The 11175-nt window shown below is 36.9% G+C and overlaps 1 pseudogene; it reads right to left on the minus strand.

Moving 5' to 3' along the window:
• Positions 1–9900: 9900 nt before the first annotated feature.
• LOC121500815 lies at positions 9901–10727 on the minus strand (annotated as a pseudogene).
• Between the last annotated feature and the right edge of the window lie 448 nt (positions 10728–11175).

Consider the following 11175-nt stretch of genomic DNA (forward strand, 5'->3'; position numbering starts at 1 on the left):
GTAATCAATAGTTCCAACCAAGACCTCCATGGGAAGCCAGGTTCTTATCCTCTGAAATGAGAGCCCACTCTGTGTATGAGATTTCCTATCATGGGGCCAGCTCTGATACAGACAGTGGGGCACCAACACTTACTTCTCCAGGTCCCTTTATAAATATTCTCCTAATGACACAAATTTCACTGTGATGAGCATAGGCTTGGGTCCCTGACTTATACTCTTCTAAGGTTGAATTGTAATAAAATATGGAGGTTTCCATAATGAGGGGTACTGGGGAGTCCAAGCTTGATATACAATTAAAGAGATTCTGAGAATTATAGAAGATACAACATTCCTGTACATGAGATAGACTGAGTTATGCCATAAAATGAGTATCTTTGGTATAGACCATGGATTGGCCGAACTACATCCTATGGGCCATTTCTGTCAGTTTTAATTTTTATTTATTTTTAAAGAAGATTTTCTTTATTCATGAGAGACACAGAGAGGCAGAGACATAGGCAGAGGGAGAAGTAGGCTCCTCAAGGCAGCCCGATGTGGAACTTGATCCTGGGATTCCAGGACCACACCCTGAGCCAAAGGCAGACACTCAATAGCTGAGCCACTCAAGCATCCCCAGGCTGTCAGGTTTTATAAATAGAGTTTTAATGGAACATGGTCATGCCTATCCATTCATTTACATATTGCCTATGTAATGCTCTGTTTTGACCTAACCTGTCAGAAGTGAGTAGTGGCACTAGAAACTGTATGGTCCTCAAGTTTAAAGTATGGACTGTCTACCCCTTTATAGAAAAAATTTACTGACTCTGAAATAGAGTAACTGAGCAAAATTATCTAGGCTCAGTTCTTTGCAACTGTGTTTATTTTGGTGGGACATAACATGCACATAGATGAAAATCAAACAGGCCTAAGAGAATAGGTCATAGCAACAATACCCTCCAGGAAGACACTTATTGGTGTGTCTTTTTTTTTTTTTTTTTTTATTGGTGTGTCTTTTATAAGAGGCAGTACATATGGTGTTCTGAGAGGCAGTACAATAACAACTTGAACTAGGATTTGACCCATAGTTCTGCCATTTAATGGAGCTAACAAACCATACCTCACAGGGTTATTATCAGGATTAAGTATTATGGCTTATGTGACAACACTTAGTACTCACAAAATTATTGTGTTTTTTCCTTCCAGTCTTCCTGTCTTCACAGTAGCTGGCACAGATCTGAACACATCATCCACACCTGACCTTGACACATTTTGAGTAAGGAGTGGCACTTGTCTGGAATTGCATCCTGACTCTCACTGGTGCTTTTCCTTTAGGTGATGCAGAGATTCCAAATCCTTTAGGATTGTCATTGTGAATATCCATGATAGTTACCTATGGCTTTAAAATCTTTGCCTCCTTTCTATAACCTAGAAAGCATAAAAAAGAAGCCTCATATACAAAAAGGGAAGGAGAAATTACTTGTCCATAATTAAGTATAGGTTACGATATCCATTCAGCACTCACGATAATCGGTTATTATCCATGTTAGTCACATGATTAGACATCAAAAACACCTCAAATTACTATTTTGATGTCAACATCACTCATGGTTATTGAATTATACTAGTTAATATTAATAACTGCAAATGAAGTCAACAATTGCAGATATTGTCCACAGTAACTCGATATAAATTAAAAAATTATATTTGTTGAAAATATACAGACTTTATATTGCCAATACATTCGAATTCATTTATATAGAATATTAATTCTATAACAGGCTACACTGAAACTAACATATTAGGAGCCGTTGTCAATAGATTAATTAGGTAAATGTGAAATTATAATCTAAATCATTATTAGAATAAAACTGAAAGTTAAATTTATAAAATTTGCACTAATCTAGAATTATAATACTCATTGTATGAAGTGAGGTATGAGGTAGAGACTTTGTTCTGTATAAAGTGAGGTATGGGCAACATGAGAGATCATTATAGAATAATCATTTTATTTTTCAGATGAGAAAACAAAAGCCCAGAGATCTGCTGAGAGTCATGCGACTTGTTAATAATCCAGCCAGAACAAGAACTTCTAGACCACACTGGAATATTATATAAATGTTTTTTTCCAGCTAGCATCCGACACCCTTATAGAATTGTACTCTTCTATTATTATTCTTGTTACAAAGAACTTAATTTTAAAGTTATTTATGTATGTCTATTTCTCTCACTAGAACATGAATTTTTATTCCTGGAAGTCTAGGATGAGGTCTGATTTTTCTTTGTAGTTTTGCACATGTAGGTAATCAATAAGTTTTTGTTTAATATTCTATCTCAATTATTATCTTTATGGTATTGCCAGTTTGATATGAAGGATAATATTTTTAAAATAATTTAGTACTTAGATTTGTTATAACACTAATAATAAAGCAATAGAACTATTTAATATCTAAACTTCATTTTAGAGATGGCTTGATTTGGGGGAACTGAGCCATAACATCTCTGCCATGTTTTTTTATATATACATTATAGAAAAGATGTGTCTCGAGCAACTGAACTTATCACCCTAATGGTCTGTGACTCAATACAGCATAGACAGGGTTTTCTTAGGTGAGTTTGAGTGACCGCCAGTTCTCCCTAGCATCATCTTAATCTTGTATCTCTCAACATTCAGCCCACATTCAGTTCCTGCAGCTGGTGCATGTTTAAAAGATTTTCACTCACACTGTTTTGCCAGTGTGATAGATTTGATTCACCAGCTGGGATTTTCATATGTTCTGTAGCTTCCTACAGCTTTTCATTGGGCTTGGGTCTCTCTGCTTCCCTCATATTAGTAATGATTCTGGAATAATGGAAAAGGGCTCAGATTTAAGTGTTGCAGCAATTTAAATATCACTTTTATCGTTTTCTTCCTTACATTTCAACAGCATCCTGTCTACTAATATTAACACCACAGCTTGAGGCAGGCACAAACCAATTTGCCTTTATGGATTCTTTGACCTCTAAATGTCCTTGCTCTGTTTCTGAGCCCTTCCAACACAAGTCGGGCCTTAGCGCCATAAGCCTTTATCTACTTGTCCTCTACAAAGGCAAGTAAAAACTAAGGCAACATTTACCTTTTCCCTTATAGAAAACAGATTGTACAAGTTATAAATGTACACAGATCCCTGCTTTCTTTTAGTAATTCAAGTAGGAAATCCATATATTTTGAGGGTGTGTAAAGTGGATTTTTTATTGAATGAGAATATCAGGCTCATGGAATGAACTTGACAGAAATTTATTGAAATTTCTGTGGTTGACATTATAAAAAACGTGGATTCCTAGTGAAGTCTTTATGGAATCTAAGTTATGCTTTTAACATTGTGTAAATATTAATTTTGTTGAGAGGATGACCAGAAAATAATGCTTATTTCTTACTGAATTCAGAGAAAATAGAAGAGCATTTTGTATTGAATCCCTCCTCTATCTTTTCAGCACAAATGAATGACTAAATCCGTTACGTGAAAACATCATAGCAGACAGTCTTTTCCATTAATGACTTGTAATGAAATAATAAACATGCTGAAGAGAAAGACATGAGAGATTGCAGATCATTTGTGCAGTAAGTGATTTATCTCAGGACCCAGAGGTCAACCAATGAGATAGCTGCCATGAGAATAAACATTGAATATCCTCTTCTTTCTCTATTTTGCTGGTCACCTATAATGACTTGAATGATCTATTCAAATTATTGAGTCTTAATTGTGAAATGTCCCAGAAAAACACTCTATGATCCGCACAGATTAATCTAAAAAAGGTAGTCTCATTTATGACTATATGCAAAAGTTATAAGGTAGTAATAAATAGAATTCAGCAATGTTTCAAAACACTAATGTTGTATGACCAGAAAGGTTTGTTCTAGGAATAGAAGAGTATTCCAATATTGGGAAATCTGTCAACATAATTGATCATATCACCAAATCAAAAAAGAAAAACAAAATTGTGATATCAGTACACATTGAAAAGGCATTTAATACAGTCCAAAAGTCTGTCCTAATAAGTAGAAAGAACCTACTTAAACCACTTAGGAACCTACTTTCCTTAGTACTAAGGTGATTTTTCTGGAAACCAACAGAAAATGTCATTCTAAATAACAAAACTCTAAAACCATTTCAATTAAAATCAGGAACTATTTAGAAAGATCCACTGATAGTAATTATTACTTTACCACTATCTTGTAGATTCTACTGACTGCAATGAGCCAGGAAAAGTAAATAATATGAATAAACATTGGAAAAGACACCACTAAGACAGGTGTGCTGAATTGTTTGAATGTTAACTAGATTACAAAGAGAACTATTCTTCAAAAGCCTTTCCCTTCCCTGTGATTTTGTATAAGAGTTGGCCAAAAGTGAAAGTCACATGAGACTTGGGAGGTGAACATGGAACAGTAATCACTATCTCTGAAGATCTTCTGAGTCAGAGATGATGACGGACAGATGTAGGGTTGCCTACCGAATTCCAGTTTGTCATTATTTTTCCCTACTCCGCATCCAATTCTGCTTCCTGACTGGTAGATCTGCTGACCAAGAGTAGCCACAGGCCCTCCACCAGATGCTTGACTTTAAAGACCTCAGAAGTGGAAGCTGTGCAGAGGTGCCAGCTTTCCAGAAACTTTTCTGCTAATTTCCTTTAATGCTCCTTCTCGTGCACCTGAATCTTTCCAGATTTTCAGTAGCACAGTTAGGAAGGTTGGGTAATAACTTTTCTCTGATCTTCCAACTTCCCCTTTTGGGTCTTTACTTCCTAACCGCTCCCATAGTTATGTAAGGCCTTGTTCCTATCATTGAACCTCATTTCACAATACCAGTTGTTTTGCTTCTCTGATTAAATTCTGACTTAGAGAATTAATAATCTGTTAAGGGTGTGGATACAGATAAATGCTAAAAGTAAATGTATTTTAGCAATGTGGACTTAGAAATAAAAATGGAAAAATAGCAATATTTTTTCACAATAGTGACAAAAACTATAAAGTAACTAGGAATAAAATTACAGAGGTACAGCATTATATGGAGACAACAATAAAATCTTATTGAAGGACATAGAACAAAATATAAGCAATTAGGAAGGCCTTTTATGTTCTTGGGTGGGAGACCAAAGATGACAAAATGAAAATTCTCTCAAGTTAATCTAAATTAATATAATTAGGATCCTAATATAACAAAAATGGTTTTTCTTATTATTTATAAATTCATGGGTAAGAATAAATATCCTAAAATAACCTAGAACGATATGAAAAATAATCTAGAAGGATATGTACATGGTGGGAGCCCTTTGCTATATGTAAGAACATATTATACAGCTTTTATAATGAAATCAATATGATATCAGCGTGAGAATAGGTCAGTTGACAGAATAGAAAATCCAGAAATAGATCATAATATATACGAGAATTTAATATACGAAAAATTTGTAGGTCAATTTAGTAGTGTAAAGTATACTTTATTTAAGTAATAATATTTGCACTAGTTCATTGATTGATCTATGAGTGTGAAAAGAGAGTCAGAAGGATACATAAGGTTATTAATGCAAGTTATCTATAGGATGGATGTGGGACAAAAGGCAGGAGGAGAAGAGACAAAAAGAAAAGTAAATCACCAAGTAAACTCAGAATATATGATTTATACCATGCATAAATAGTTATATTTTAGTGTGATTGTATGCATATATGTATATGGAGAAATAGATAGGAGTGAGAGATGTACTGACTTGTAAGAATCTGTATGATGTATCAGTGAAGAAAGCAAGTTGAAGATTAATAGAATTTGATTCTGCTTAGATAAAAAACAAACAGATGCACTGTATTAATCAGGGTTTAATCAGAGAAGCAGAACTTCTGGGAGACATATAGAATAAGGAATTTATCACAAGTATTTGACCATAATTTGATGCAAGGTCAAAGCGGGAGCTGATTAAACACTTTATATACAGCTGTTGCTTCTGTGTCCAGTGTTGAGCCTGAAGTCTTCAGGGCAGGCTGCTGGAAAGGAAAGGACATGATTTGGCATGCAATTCCAGGGGTAAATTGGAGCCTAGGAGGACAAGCTGGAACCCAAGTGGCTCTTTTATTTCCTCTAAACCTCCAACTTCAATGACAAGGGTGACTTGCAGAAACTGATACCCTTGGTCATGGAGTGGAAAATGCAGCTGACCCAGGAGTAGGAGAACCTTATGGAGATCCTGTGGGAGCTGAAGAATCTGTGGCACGGCTGCCACCTGATGACAACAAGATGAACCGGCAGATCCATAAAGTGTGTGTAAACTGTCATAAGACTTGAACCTATACTAATCTTCTCTAATTATTCCTGCTGCTTCATTTTTGCCTTCCAAATACGCAAATTTCTCTGTGGCTCCTCTTAGCCTACAATCACATAAGAAAGGGAATTCTAAGGAAAGGAATTCTGGTAAATGTAGCTACTACAAACACACACACACACACACACACACACACACACACCACCCCTATATAAGTGTATGTGTACCTTTATGTTGGTATGAATAAGGAGAAAGGCATGGAAAAATATACTCCAGGCTTGTTAAGCCTAGTTCCATGGTGGAGAAAATAGTAGAGGGATGTGGCCAGAGATTAAATAAAACATGATATACTTAAACAACACAATGCCATGCAGCTGCTATAAAGAACAAGATGAGTCTTTATGACCCCTCAGAGAAAAATACTCTGGTGTTATGATGTTAAGTGGTAAAAAGCAAGGCACCAAAAAACATCGAAAATATAATCTTATTTATGGAAAAACAGTCCAGTATGTTTGGATATAGAGATATCTATCACACTTACTGGCTGCATGACCTGTGAGCAAGCTATTTAATATTTGTACACCTTATTTTCCTCATTTGTAAAATGGAGATGGTAATAGTAATGATAGTATCTGGATTGTAGAATTGTCAAAAAGATTAAATGTGAGCCATTAAGTGCCTAAAATAGTGCTTGGCAAATAGGAAGTGCTCAAAAATACTAGTCATCATTATCATTATTCTGTTGTTATTTCTATCGTTATTAATATATCTGAATGGAAATCACTTTCCTCCGTCTCATACCCTATCAACTCAATTCTATCCTGTCAAATCAAGGAGAAAAGAGGAAGAGAAGAGGATCTGATTTAAACAGAGCTACCCCAGAAGGTTGTCACTGGCCCATGGGTCAGTGAGTTGTAACCCTGGGTAGTCATTAAAAGGATGTCGATGGCAAAAAGACACAAGGTCAAGCAATGCTTATCCAGAATAAAGCCTGGGATTGAGACAGGCAATTCTGGCTATGTGTGAGTGTGTATGTGCACACGCGTGTGTGTGTTTTCTCCTGTTGTTAGCATAAACGTGCTTGTGTATACATTGGAAAGAACCAATATAACAACTCAGAATGAATGCACATAAGGAAAAGTTTTTAAATACTGCAAAGATGAGGTCAGAGTGATATATAACCTTGTTTTCTGATCCATACATGAGAGTTAAAAGAAGGGACTGCCAGTATACTCATTTACACACCCTGAGCCCTGCAATTTATTTCACTGTATTTGATGTTAGCAGGGAAGCATTTATTTAAAATTACTCAGAATACAGCACAAAGAGCTATTCTGTAGGTATGAAATGTGTCTAAACTGCAATAAAACCCCCCTCCTGCACTTTTGACACATTGTGACCACAGTAAAGGCAACATGAGGTTTCTTTTGTTTCTAGATGCTGCTGGAGGAAATGTAACAATGCGGCATGAACAAGGTTCTCACCCCCCCCCCTTTTTTTTCCTACTGGGGCACACGTGGCTGACTAATGTTCCCCAGCACAATGCTCTTCTAAATGCAATTCCCAGTACACCGGCCATTACTTCATCTCATTCACTGCCACCCAAGAGAGCATTTCAAGATACAAATGAGTGAGACTGACATTGGAAGAGGATAACCTTGAAGACATTCTATTTTTTAATTAAAAATGTAATACATGAATATAATCTTATTGTAAAAGACTTAAATATAGAAATATATACAATATACTCCTGTACCTGCTCCCACACACCCGAAGTCCTCCTTTCAACAGATAGAAGTTAATAAATGATGAAATTTGATGTATATCCTTCATATACTCAATTTGCATTTGTACACATTTATATGTATACATGTGTTTATTTATAGCTATACCTCCACACACAGTGGGTTATGTTTCCATAAATAAGATAACATTTTAGGTAATTTTCAGTGATTTGCTTTTTTCCACTTAACATATTTTCATAAACATACCATATTTTATTTAACCTCTCAGTTGGATATTTATGTTGTTTCATTTTTATTATTAAAAACCATTTTGGACTGGGCATATCTTCTCCTCCTTGTAGATATATCTTTAAACATAAATGTATTTATTAAGAACAGATACCTAGAAGTGGAATTGCTGGGTCAGAGAATAAACTGCATTTTATGTTAGTACTTAATTAATTGCAAAATGTCCTAAAAATCTACTTTATACTTTTATACTTTCTCCAGGGGCATATATTTTTTCATTCATTCAAAAATGCTTACATGGGGCAGCCCCGGTGGCATAGCAGTTTAACGCCGCCTGCAGCCCGGGGTGTGATCCTGGAGATCCAGGATCGAGTCCCACATCGGGCTTCCTGCATGGAGCCTGCTTCTCCCTCTGCCTGTGTCTCTACCTCTCTCTTCGCTCTCTCTGAATGAAAAAATAAATAAATCTTTAAAAAAAAAAAGCTTACATGGTGGCTGCTTATTTACCTATCTATTACCTATTGTCTCCCTCTTTCCCCTATCATCTACCTAACATGTGGAGGAAAATAAAGCAGATTAAGAGGTATCAGGATTGAGAGGGACAGGTTGTATATTTATTTTTATTTAAAAAAATTTTTTTAAGGATTTTATTTATTTATTCATGAGAGGCACACACACACACACAGAGAGAGAGACAGAGACACAGGCAGAGGGAGAAGCAGGCTCCATGCAGGAAGCCCGATGTGGGACTTGATCCTGGGACTCCAGGATCATGCCCTGGGCCGAGGGCAGGTGCTAAACCGCTGAGCCACCCAGGGATCCCCAGGTTGTATATTTAAATTAGGTGATACAGGTACCTTGCTAAAAAGGTAATCTCTGAGAAAACCTGAAGGAAGTATTGGAGGGAGTCACCCAGACATCTGAGAGAAGAGGATTTGAGGTAGTTAGTGTGTATAGGAAAAACAAAGAGGCTGGTGTGGCAGGACTGAAGTGAGCAAGGGGAAACTAGGAGAGAGATAATGGGTATATGAGTATCCATCTCCTCAGGGTTATTTCTTATACCAAGAATTATTCCTCTTTCTTTTATTTTTTTAAATTCTTTTTATTTATTTTTATTTTATTTAAATTTTTTTTTTTATTCCTCTTTCAAGTGCTGGCAAGTCTACTTGCAAATTCACTCCTGTTTTTCGAATTTTATTCTGATTGATTACTAATTAGATGAACATTTTCATATGAACATTGGCCATTTTAGTTATCAGTCTACATATATCTTTTCATATATTCTCATTTTTTATTGGATTTTTCTTACTGATTTTTAATATTCTCATTATTAATCCTTTTTTAATTATGTATTTTCTCCCAGTTTGTCTCAATTTTTATGAAATCCAACCTGTACATTTTATATATGATTTCTGGGTATTATTTTTAGCTTAAAAATATCCTCCCCTGTAAAATAGAGAAATCTTTTCCTATATTTTCTTCTGATAGTTTAATTTGTTGTTTATGTTTCATTATTTAGTCCATTTGAGATTTACGTTTTTCTTTTAATATTCTTAAGAGTTTATTATAAATTAGTGTCATAGGCTACAAGGAAGTAAAAGGACTATGTACAGCCTGATGGGAAACAGGCAGAGAGATGAGGAGGGCCAAGATGAGTCTAGGGCCTTGGTAGGCGCATTCCCAGGGGGGAGGGGGCCCTGAAAGGGAAACAAGACAATCCTGTTAGACTTCAAGAACAACGGCATAACAAACAAACACATTTGTGGTAATTGGGCCCATGCCTCTGTGGAGCTACTTCCATAATTCTGGTCAAGGGTCAAAGGAGGCCTCCTATGCTCAGGGGAGGAGGCCACATTCCCAGCAGGAGCATGCCCATTGGAGTTCCTCTACCAGGAGGGATCCCCATGGGAGGTCTCATGCCAGGTGGTGGGCCCATCATGCCTGGAGGTGATGCCCCCCGACCCATACGTGAGGGAGGACCCCCATGGCCGGACAGGTACTGGGTCAGGGTCCTTGCAATGCTGGCAGTGGCAGGAGCTTCAGCAGCAGCCGCAGTGCCTCTTTCCTGCTGGGATGGCCCACCAAACCCTCAGACTGGCCCTGCAAGTCCTGCAGGAGCCTGGGGCATTGGAACACCAGCTGGAATTCCTCTGCCAGCAGCCCTGCCAATCCCTGGGGCCCCGGCAGCTCCAGCAAGTGGCACTGGGGCAATGCCAGTGTCTTTGGGAGGAGGTCCCTCTACTGTCATTGAGACCAGGTTCTCCCCCCGAAGCAGCACCAGACTGAAGACTTGCTTCTCTTCTCTTTCTGCTTGTTTTGAGTTCTTTGGCTTGATTTTCCTGGACTCATCACAGTCACAGAGGATCAAATTCACATGCTTGTCAAAAGCCTTGAAGGTGCCAATGAAGATCGGCCGTCTTGTAGGATGCACCTCATCCTATAGTCGATGTGTTGCAGCATCGTGCTGCTCTTGCCCACAGTCATGTTGGCGGTTCTGATGGCTCCCATTCCTGCTAGATTGCCCTCAGCAGAGGCCTAGACGCCGGCCACTAGACCGCTTCCCACCTGAGATTTATATTTGTGAATGTCATAAAGAATAATGATTTGTATAACATGCATATGTATTATTTTTTACCTTTCCTAATTTGAAATATAACATTAACATACTAAAATTTCATATATGTTAATGTTTCTGTACCCACTATTCTGCTCTATTATCCTATTTTCTTGTCAATATCAGACTGTTTCAATTATTTAAGCTTCATAATGTATTTAGATACCTGCTATGGATCTCCTGTCTTCATTGTCTTTTAAAAATATTCCTGGACATTCTATTACAGATGAATCTGAGAATCAGTTTATCTAGGCACATTCTATTGGGATACTATTTAATTTTATAGATTGATTCAAAGAAAATTAATATCTGTAGAAT

Source organism: Vulpes lagopus, chromosome 10, assembly GCF_018345385.1.
Source record: "Vulpes lagopus strain Blue_001 chromosome 10, ASM1834538v1, whole genome shotgun sequence".
NCBI classification, from domain to species: domain Eukaryota; kingdom Metazoa; phylum Chordata; class Mammalia; order Carnivora; family Canidae; genus Vulpes; species Vulpes lagopus.